Here is a 10,623-nt window from a genome sequence, read left to right as displayed (position 1 = left end):
CTGGAGGTCATTTTGCAGGACTCTGGCAGTGCTCCTCCTGCTCCTCCTTGCACAAAGGCGGAGGTAGCGGTCCTGGTGCTGGGTTGTTGCCCTCCTACGGCCTCCTCCACGTCTCCTGATGTACTGGCCTGTCTCCTGGTAGCGCCTCCATGCTCTGGACACTACGCTGACAGACACAGCAAACCTTCTTGCCACAGCTCGCATTTATGTGCCATCCTGGATGAGCTGCACTACCTGAGCCACTTGTGTGGGTTGTAGACTCCGTCTCATGCTACCACTAGAGTGAAAGCACCGCCAGCATTCAAAAGTGACCAAAACATCAGCCAGGAAGCATAGGAACTGAGAAGTGGTCTGTGGTCACCACCTGCAGAACCACTTCTTTATTGGGGGTGTCTTGCTAATTGCCTATAATTTCCACCTGTTGTCTATTCCATTTGCACAACAGCATGTGAAATGTATTGTCAATCAGTGTTGCTTCCTAAATGGACAGTTTGATTCACAGAAGTGTGATTGACTTGGAGTTACATTGTGTTGTTTAAGTGTTCCCTTTATTTTTTTGAGCAGTGTACATTTACATTGTACTAGCTCATTTTTGCCATTTGTTTGCCATGCGACTTTGATAAAAAATAGCATTTATTTATTCCAATGCATTAGATTTATCTGTTGATTTAACATTGTTTGCTGTTGTCAGTCAGCTGTTAGAGCGCTCATTGCTTTGTTTTTCAGGTGCGTGCGGGTATTGGTGTTCTCCGTGGCCACAAGAAGTAGACCATTTGTTTTCTTTCCTGGATCAGTTGATGATGGTCTATAATATCACTAGACAACTAGCCAACAGCTAGACACCAATGCGCATCCAATCCAGCCTATAGGTCACTCTTTCGGTTAGAAGCATTTGATAGGTCTACATTATTTGGATTTGTGTGTCCATGAAAACTGTTTTCACAGCGAAACAATTAAATGTTACGTAGGCATAGTTAACTTAGGCTGCAGTGCATTTTCCGAGATCTCCAAGATCCAGGAATCTTACAGGGTTTAAGTTCAATGTTCTAATTCAATTGTTAAATGCTTAATAATTACAAATAACACTCATAAATGTAATGAATATAAAGACAGAAAGGTAGTGTTTTATGTCACACGATCTGTGAAGACTCCAAGCATTCAAGTCATGAATTATGGACAACTCATGAACTACGGTGCAAACATGTTTTGATTCAACTCGTGTATTATATTCAATGTAGGCTACCTGTTATGTGTGTGTTCGTGTGTGTAAAATTGCCTCCGCTGAGAGGGCAGGCTACCGGCAGTGGTGCAGGCCTAGTGGAGTGTAAACGCAACTAAACGCAGTATACCCACCTTTTTCAGAAAAATGCATTGAGTATAGGGAGCGTTACTTTTTTCACCGCGACGGGCGAGTTTACCCACCCAATTTTGTCTTTTTACCACTACATCACTGGCTACGGGTAGGCCTATTCGAAGTTCATGGTAATAGGCCTACACATTGTAGCTTAGTCTAGTAAATTGACCTTGTGTGTAAAAGCCAATTTATGCTTGATATGACAATGTGGTCGGAGGCTTCATATGGAGGGTGTGACGCAATTGCTGAGCCCCGGAGTCATGCAGAGGCCAAATCAAACTCTGTCCCACATCCTTGTGGGCCTTTCAACTGTTGTAACAAAGCAGAGCGCTCCGTAGCCTATAGCTCTGCATTGACATGATTGGTTGACCGTAGGTGGGTGGGTGCGGGAGGTCCAGTATAAACACAAACTCACTTCCTTGACAACTTACTTCACAATAGCTCTGCTGTGCTTCACAAAATGCAAGAAGTATAAAATCCCAGACGTCTGCAGAGGCTGCATCGCAGTAAATACTGTACGGCCATTTCAGATATCGGATTGACCATGTACAGTCATTTAGGGTCATTTTCCCGTTTTTCCCGGGACAGTTTCAACCCCATTTCAGGTGTCCGGATTTTTCAGGCTACAAAAAAGGTCAATTTGTCAGCAAGACGCATCAATTAATGTAGGCCTAATCAATTGCAATCCCCGAATGTCATTATACACCCATTTTGAGGTTTTGTAAACAAATGTCTATTTCCATTCATCAAATGGCCCGAGTATAGCCTACATGAATTGCACTGTTTGGATTATTTTGGAGTGGAGGAACATGAACAGGTAGCTTACTTTTTGAAGTGATTTGTTTGACAATCAGATGGCATCATGACTGGTTGTGATCATGCCACATTCAATGGTCATTCATTTTTACCGCTAAATTACGTCTTTATTTGTAGGCCCATAAAAAAAGAACTAATTCATATTTTGCAACATTGTTGCCAAGGTCTGAGTGGCAAACAGCAAAGTTCATACAAACCTGTGCTGTTGCAAACTAAATCCTACATAGAAGCAAAAGGAAATAATGTGTTTAATAAAAGCTCTTACATAAAAAAAAAGGGGAACCATTTGGATCAATTCAAAATTTAACAGCTATTCCGATTCAAAAACCAACTCCCATTCCAGCATGAGGACACAAGAGGATGGTGGTTGACCAACTTGCAAGTTGCAAGTAATTTAGCCTACCAATAAGCAAGTTATTTTTCAATGTATTAAAGCAAGCAAAGTTTATTATTTAATTCAAATATGTGAAGCCAAAGTTATATGATAATAAACTATAGGTTAGATAAAGTTGAAACGTTATTCGAAATTGAGCAAGTTTGTAAGATAGCTAGCAGAAGAGGCTACTTTAATTCGCCACTTTACAAGCTTGCCAGCAAACTTCTTCAAATCATATTTTTTTTTAAATATATGGGATATGCCAAATAGAGCTACAGACCCAGCCTGACATTGGCAATTAGCTTATTACAGTGTGGAGTTAATTGAGGGGACAACATTTCATATAGCCATTAGAAGACTGTTGTCGACTGAGAGGAGGTACAGTGCCTTCGGAAAGTATTCAGACCCCTTGACTTTTTCAAAATGTTGTTACTTTACAGCCTTATTCTAAAATGGATTTTATTTTTTTACATCCTCAGCAGTCTACATAGAATACCCCATAATGACAAAACGAAAACATGTTTGTAGAAAGTTTTGCACATTTATTAAAAATAAAGAACAGAAATACCTTATTTACAGAAGTATTCAGACCTTTTGCTATGAGACTTGTAATTGAGCTAAGGTGCATCCTGTTTCCATTGATCATTCTTGAGATGTTTCTACAACTTGATTGGAGTCCACCTGTGGTAAATTCAGTTGTTTTGGACATGATTTGGAAAGGCACACACCTGTCTATAAGAGGTTCCACAGTTGACAGTGCATGTCAGAGCAAAAACCAAGCCATGAGGTCGAAGGAATTGTCTGTAGAGCTCAGAGACAGGATTGTGTTGAGGCACAGATCTGGGGAAGGGTACCAAAACATTTCTGCAGCATTGAAGGTCCTCAAGAACACAGTGGCCTCCATCATTCTTAAATTGAAGAAGTTTGGAACCACCAAGACTCCTCCTAGAGCTGGCCGCCCGGCCAAACTGAGCAATCGGGGGAGAAGGGGTCAGGGAGGTGACCAAGAACCCGATGGTCACTTCCAGATGGACAACCATCTCTGTAGCACTCCACCAATCAGGCCTTTATGGTAGTGGTCAGACGGAAGCCACTCCTCAGTAAAATAAACATTACTGTATGCTTGGAGTTTGCCAAAAGGCACCTAAAGGACTCTCAGACCATGAGAAACAAAATTCTCTGGTCTGATGAAACCAAGATTGAACTCTTTGGCCTGAATGCCAAGCGTCACGTCTGGAGGAAACCAGGCACCGCTCATCACCTGTCCAATACCATCCATACGGTGAAGCATGGTGGTGGCAGCATCATGCTGTGGGGGTGTTTTTCAGTTGCAATGACTGGGAGACTAGTCAGGATCGAGGGAAAGATGGGTAGTACAGAGAGATCCTTGATGAAAACCTGCTCTAGAGTGCTCAGGACCTCAGACTGGGGTGAAGGTTCACCTTCCAACAGGACAACGACCCTAAGCACACTGCCAAGACAAGTCTCTGAATGTCCTTGAGTGGCCCAGCCAGAGCCCGGACTTGAACCCGATCGAACATCTCTGGAGAGACCTGAAAATAGCTGTGCAGCGATGCTCCCCATCCAACCTGACAGAGCTTGAGAGGATCTGCAGAGAGGAATGGGAGAAACTCCCAAAATACAGATGTGCCAAACTTGTAGCTTCATACCCAAGAAGACTCGAAGCTGTAATCGCTGCCAAAGGTGCTTCAACAAATGAATACTTATGTAAGTAATATTTAAGTTTATTATTTTTAACATTTGCAAAAATTTATAAAAACGTGTTTTTGCTCTGTCATTATGGGGTATTGTGTGTAGATTGATGAGGGGGAAAAAACAATTGAATACATTTTAGAATACGGCTGTAACGTAATAAAATGTGGAAAAGGTCAAGGGGTCTGAATACTTTCCGAAGGCACTGTGTATATATTTTTTTACTATTTTCTACATTGTAGAATAATAGTGAAGACATCAAAACTATGAAATAACACATATGGAATCATGTAGTAACCAAAAAAGTGTTAAACAAATCAAAATATATTTTAGATTTTAGATTCTTCAAAGTAGCCACCCTTTCCCTTGATGACAGCTTTGCACACTCTTGCAAAGCTGTCAAAATAAAGAAAAACCCTGGACTGAGTAGGCTTGTCCAAACTCTTCAGAGATGTTCGATGAGGTTCAAGTCCGGGCTCTGGCTAGGCCACTCAAGGACATTCAGAGACTTGGCCCGAACCACTCCTGCGTTGCCTTGGCTGTTTGCTTAGGGTCGTTGTCCTGTTGGAAGGTGAACCTTCACCCCAATCTGAGGTGCTGAGCGCTCTGGAGCAGGTTTTCATCAAGGATCTCTCTGTACTTTGCTCCGTTCATCTTTTCCTCGATCCTGACTAGTCTCCCAGTCCCTGCCGCTGAAAAACATCCCCACAGCATGATGCTGCCACCACCATGCTTCACCGTAGGGATGGTGCCAGGTTTCCTCCAGACGTGACGCTTGGTATTCAGGCCAAAGAGTTCAATCTTGGTTTCATCAGACCAGAGAATCTTGTTTCTCGTGGTCTGAGGTGCCTTTTGCCTTTTACTGAGGAGTGGCTTCCGTCTGGCTATTACCATAAAGGCCTGATTGGTGGAGTGCTACAGAGATGGTTGTCCATCTGGAAGGTTCTTCCATCTCCACAGAGGAACTCTGGAGCTCTGTCAGTGTGACCATCGGGTTCTTGGTCACCTCCCTGAACAAGGTCCTTCTCCCCCGCTTGCTCAGTTTGGCCGGGCGGCCAGCTCTAGGAAGAGTCTTGGTGGTTCCAAACGTCTTCCATTTAAGAATGATGGAGGCCACTGTGTTCTTGGGGACCTTCAATGCTGCAAAAATGTTTTGGTACCCTTCCCCAGATCTGTGCCTTCGACACAATCCTGCCTCGGAGCTCTATGGACAATTCCTTCGACCTCATGGCTTGGTTTTTGCTCTGACATGCACTGTCAACTGTGGGACCTTATATAGACAGGGGTGTGCCTTTCCATATCTTGTCCAATCAATTGAATTTACCACAGGTGGACTCAATGGAAAAAGGATGCGCCTGAGCTCAATTTCGAGTCTCATAGAGAAGGGTCTGAATACTTATGTAAATAAGGTATTGCTGTGTTTTATTTGTAATACATTTGCAAAAATGTATACCATCCTGTTTTCACTCTGTCATGATGGGGTATTGTGTGTAGATTGATGAGGATTTTTATTTATTTCATCAATTTTGGAATAAGGCTGTAATGTAACAAAATGTGGGTCTGAATACTTTCCGAATGCACTGTATATAAACTCAGCAAAAAAGAAACATCCTCTCACTGTCAATTGCGTTTATTTTCAGCAAACTTAACATGTGTAAATATTTGTATGAACATAACAAGATTCAACAACTGAGACATAAACTGAACAAGTACCACAGACATGTGACTGACAGAAATTGAATAATGTGTCACAAAATCAAAAGTAACAGTCAGTATCTGGTGTGGCCACCAGCTGCATTAAGTACTGCAGTGCATCTCCTCCTCATGGACTGCACCAGATTTGCCAGTTCTTGCTGTGAGATGTTACCCCACTCTTCCACCAAGGCACCTGCAAGTTCCCGGACATTTCTGGGGGGAATGGCCCTAGCCCTCACCCTCCGATCCAAAAGGTCCCAGACATGCTCAATGGGATTGAGATCCGGGCTCTTCGCTGGCCATGGCAGAACACTGACATTCCTGTCTTGCAGGAAATCATGCATAGAACGAGCAGTATGGCTGGTGGCATTGTCATGCTGGAGGGTCATGTCAGGATGAGCCTGCAGGAAGGGTACCACATGAGGGAGGAGGATGTCTTCCCTGTCACACACAGCGTTGAGATTGCCTGCAATGGCAACATGCTCAGTCCGATGATGCTGTGACACACTGCCACATACCATGACGGACCCTCCACCTCCAAATCGATCCCGCTCCAGAGTACAGGCCTCGGTGTAACGCTCATTCCTTTGACGATAAACGCGAATCCGACCATCACCCCTGGTGAGACAAAACCACGACTCGTCCGTGAAGAGCACTTTTTGCCAGTCTTGTCTGGTCCAGCGACGGTGGGTTTGTGCCCATAGGCAACGTTGTTGCCGGTGATGTCTGGTGAGGACCTGCCTTAGAACAGGCCTACAAGCCCTCAGTCCAGCCTCTCTCAGCCTATTGCGGACAGTCTGAGCACTGATGGAGGGATTGTGCATTCCTGGTGTAACTCGGGCAGTTGTTGTTGCCATCCTGTACCTGTCCTGCAGGTGTGATGTTCGGATGTACCGATCCTGTGCAGGTGTTGTTACACATGGTCTGCCACTGCTAGGACGATCAGCTGTCCGTCCTGTCTCCCTGTAGCGCTGTCTTAGGTGTCTCACAGTACGGACATTGCAATTTATTGCCCTGGCCACATCTGCAGTCCTCATGCCTCCTTGCAGCATGCCTAAGGCACGTTCATGCAGATGAGCAGGGACCCTGGGCATCTTTCTTTTTGTGTTTTTCAGAGTCAGTAGAAAGGCCTCTTTAGTGTCCTAAGTTTTCATAACTGTGACCTTAATTGCCTACCGTCTGTAAGCTGTTAGTATCTTAACGACCGTTCCACAGGTGCATGTTCATTCATTGTTTATGGTTCATTGAACAAGCATGGGAAACAGTGTTTAAACCCTTTACAATGAAGATCTGTGAAGTTATTTGGATTTTTACGAATTATCTTTGAAAGACAGGGTCCTGAAAAAGGGATGCTTCTATTTTTGCTGAGTGTATATATATTTATATATATATATATAGATAGAATAGAAATGCAACAATTAAGATTTGACCGAGTTACAGTTCATATAAGGAAATCAGTCAATAAAAAAAAAAAAAATAGGCCCTAATCTATGGATTTCACATTACTGGGAATTCAGATATGCATCTGTTGTTCAGATACCTTAAAAGGTAGGGGCGTAGATCAGAAAACCTGTCAGTATCTGGTGTGACCACCATTTGCCTCATGCAGTGCGACACATCTTCTTCGCATAGAGTTGATCAGGCTGTTGATTGTGGCATGTGGAAAGTTGTCCCACTCCTCTTCAATGGCTGTGCTAAGTTGCTGGATATTGGCGAGAACTGGAACATGCTGTCGTACACATCAATCCAGAGCATCCCAAACATGCTCAATGGGTGACTGTTACGAACCCCGTGGCTTTAAAAGTCTAGGGTGGATGGAAAAGAGACCCGTAACATAACTCATGCAAATTAGAATAGTGACACGGAAACAGTGAGAACAAAAATACACGACAACCATAAGCTACCGTCAAACACAAAATGTTTATTATGAACACACGGTAAAGGTTTGGGGAAAAAGGGCTGAGCAGGACCCAAGGAATAAAACAATCATGTCAAAAACCCCTAAACTGATCTTGCCTGCCTCAAGAACCGCTAAGCTACTGCTAACCATACAAAAATACAGTGGGTAGTCCGCTCAGGTCTAACTAGTGTTTTTAGACAATGTTCTTTCTACGGGTAATGTGTGCCCAAGGGCAACTTGCTAAATCCCCCCTTTCCCAGGAACACACAACATAGTTACCATATAGAGTAACCAGCAAATGATTGAGTACACAAAAAACAGGACACCACAGTATCCATACTCACAAACAAAAAGAGTCTCTGTCAGCAAACACAACTGACTGGCTTTTAAAACAATACGATGTGTGATGTGAGTGAAAAACCAGAAACAGGTGGTGCAATGCAGAGGAATATCCACTGATTGGTCCACCTCAGCAATCAGCAGATAAACGGATGTCGGACAGGTGGGACACCCCAACGACCACCAATCAGGAACACAAAGGACACCTGTGATTAGGGCAGAAGGAGAGGGAAAACACAAAAACACATACAGGATACCTGTATGCCATTTAGCAGACGCTTTTATCCAAAGCGACTTACAGTCATGTGTGCATACATTTTTACGTATGGGTGGTCCCGGGGATCGAACCCACTACCCTGGCGTTACAAGCGCCATGCTCTACCAATTGAGCTACAGAGGACCACGTATCCGTAACAGTGACATGTCTGGTAAGTATGCAGGCCATGGAAGAACTGGAACATTTTCAGCTTCCAGGAATTGTGTACAGATCCTTGCGACATGGGGCTGTGCATTATCATGCTGAAACATGAGGTAATGGTGGCGGATGAATGGCATGACAATGGGCCTCAGGATCTCGTCATGGTAACTGTGCATTCAAATTGCCATTGATAAAATGCAATTGTGTTCGTTGTCCGTAGCTTATGCCTGCCCATACCATAACCCCACCGCCACCATGGGGCACTCTGTTCACAACGTTGACATCAGCAAACCGCTCACCCACATATCTGCCTGGTACAGTTGAAACCGGGATTCATCCGTGAAGAGCACACTTCTCCAGCGTTCCAGTGGACATCGAAGGGGAGCATTTGCCCACTGAAGTCGGTTACGATGCCGAACTACAGTCAGGTCAAGACGCTAGTGAGGATGAGTGTGTGCAGAAATTCTTTGGTTGTACAAACCCGGTTTCATCAGCTGTCCGGATGTGGAGGTCCTGGGCTGGCGTGGTTACACGTGGTCTGCATTTGTGAGGCCGGTTGGATGTACTGCCAAATTTTCTAAAACGACGTTGAAGGTGGCTTATGGTAGAGAAATGAACATTCAATTCTCTGGCAACAGCTTTGGCCAATTGCACACTCCCTCAACTTGAGAGATCTGTGGCATTGTGTTGTGTGATTAATCTGCACATTTTAGAGTGGCCTTTTATTGTCCCCAGCAGAAGGTGCACTTGTGTAATGATCATGCTGTTTAATCAGCTTCTTGATATGCCACACCTGACTGTTGGATGGATTATCTTGGCAAAGTAGAAATGCTCAATCACATTTTAGATATATAAGCTTTTTGTGCATATGGAACATTTCTGGGATCTTTTTTTTCAGCTCATGAAACCAACACTTTATATGTTGCATTTATATTTCTGTTCAGTGTGTGTGTATATATACACACTGAGTGTACAAAACATTAAGGACACCTGCTCTTTCCATAACATAGACTGACCAGGTGAAAGCTATGATCCCTTATTGGTGTCACTTGTTAAATCTACTTCAATCAGTGTAGATGAAGGGGAGGAGACAGGTTGAATAAGGATTTTTAAGCCTTTCGACATGGATTGTGTATGTGTGCAATTGAGAGGGTGACTGGGCATGACAAATATTTAAGTGCCTATGAATGGGGTATGTAGTAGGTGCCAGGCGATCCGGTTTGTGTCAAGAACTGCAACGCTGCTGGGTTTCTCATGCTCAACAGTTTCCTGTGTGTATCAAGAATGCTTCTCCACCCAAAGGACCTCCAACCAACTTGACACAACTGTGGGAAGTATTGGACTCAACATGGGCCAGCATCCCTGTGGAATGCTTTCGACACCTTGTAGAGTCCATGCCCCGACGAATTGAGGCTGTTCTGAGTGCAAAAGAGGGTGCAACTCCATATTAGGAAGTTGTTCCTAATGTTTTGTACACTGTATTTTGATCAGACCGATGTTGCTACATCACTGTGGCCTGGGTGTTTTCTTTAAGTTTATGATCACATTGCCAAATCACCAACGGCACAGCACCATAATGCTCGTGTAGAAATGTGTTGCACAACGTTTCACTTTAAAAAGAAGCCCACCGTGCTGTAGCAACATCGACCTGATCAAAACATTGAAAGCGACTGGCATAATTGTAGGCATACATATGTATGATCATACGTTTTCACAATTGTGCATTAATGAGGCCACCTTCTCAATTAACTTTCTATGTCCAAAAAGCTGCAGAGACGACGATTACACACGGCGATAAAGTAGGAACGCCAGAATTGTGATAGCCTAGGTTAGTGTGTTTAAATAGATTTGTTTGGGAAAATCTAAATCATCTGCATTTCCTAATAATTTAACATTAACTGATAGATGATAAAAAATAAAATAAAAGGATTAGCGCAGTGCAATTGAGACCGCCGCGTAGCACAAACAACCCTCTTTAAAAAAAAAAACAGCTACCCGCCCATAAACACCCT

The sequence above is a fragment of the Coregonus clupeaformis genome, chromosome 40 (genome assembly GCF_020615455.1).
Source record: "Coregonus clupeaformis isolate EN_2021a chromosome 40, ASM2061545v1, whole genome shotgun sequence".
NCBI lineage: Eukaryota > Metazoa > Chordata > Actinopteri > Salmoniformes > Salmonidae > Coregonus > Coregonus clupeaformis.
This window is presented reverse-complemented; position numbering follows the sequence as displayed.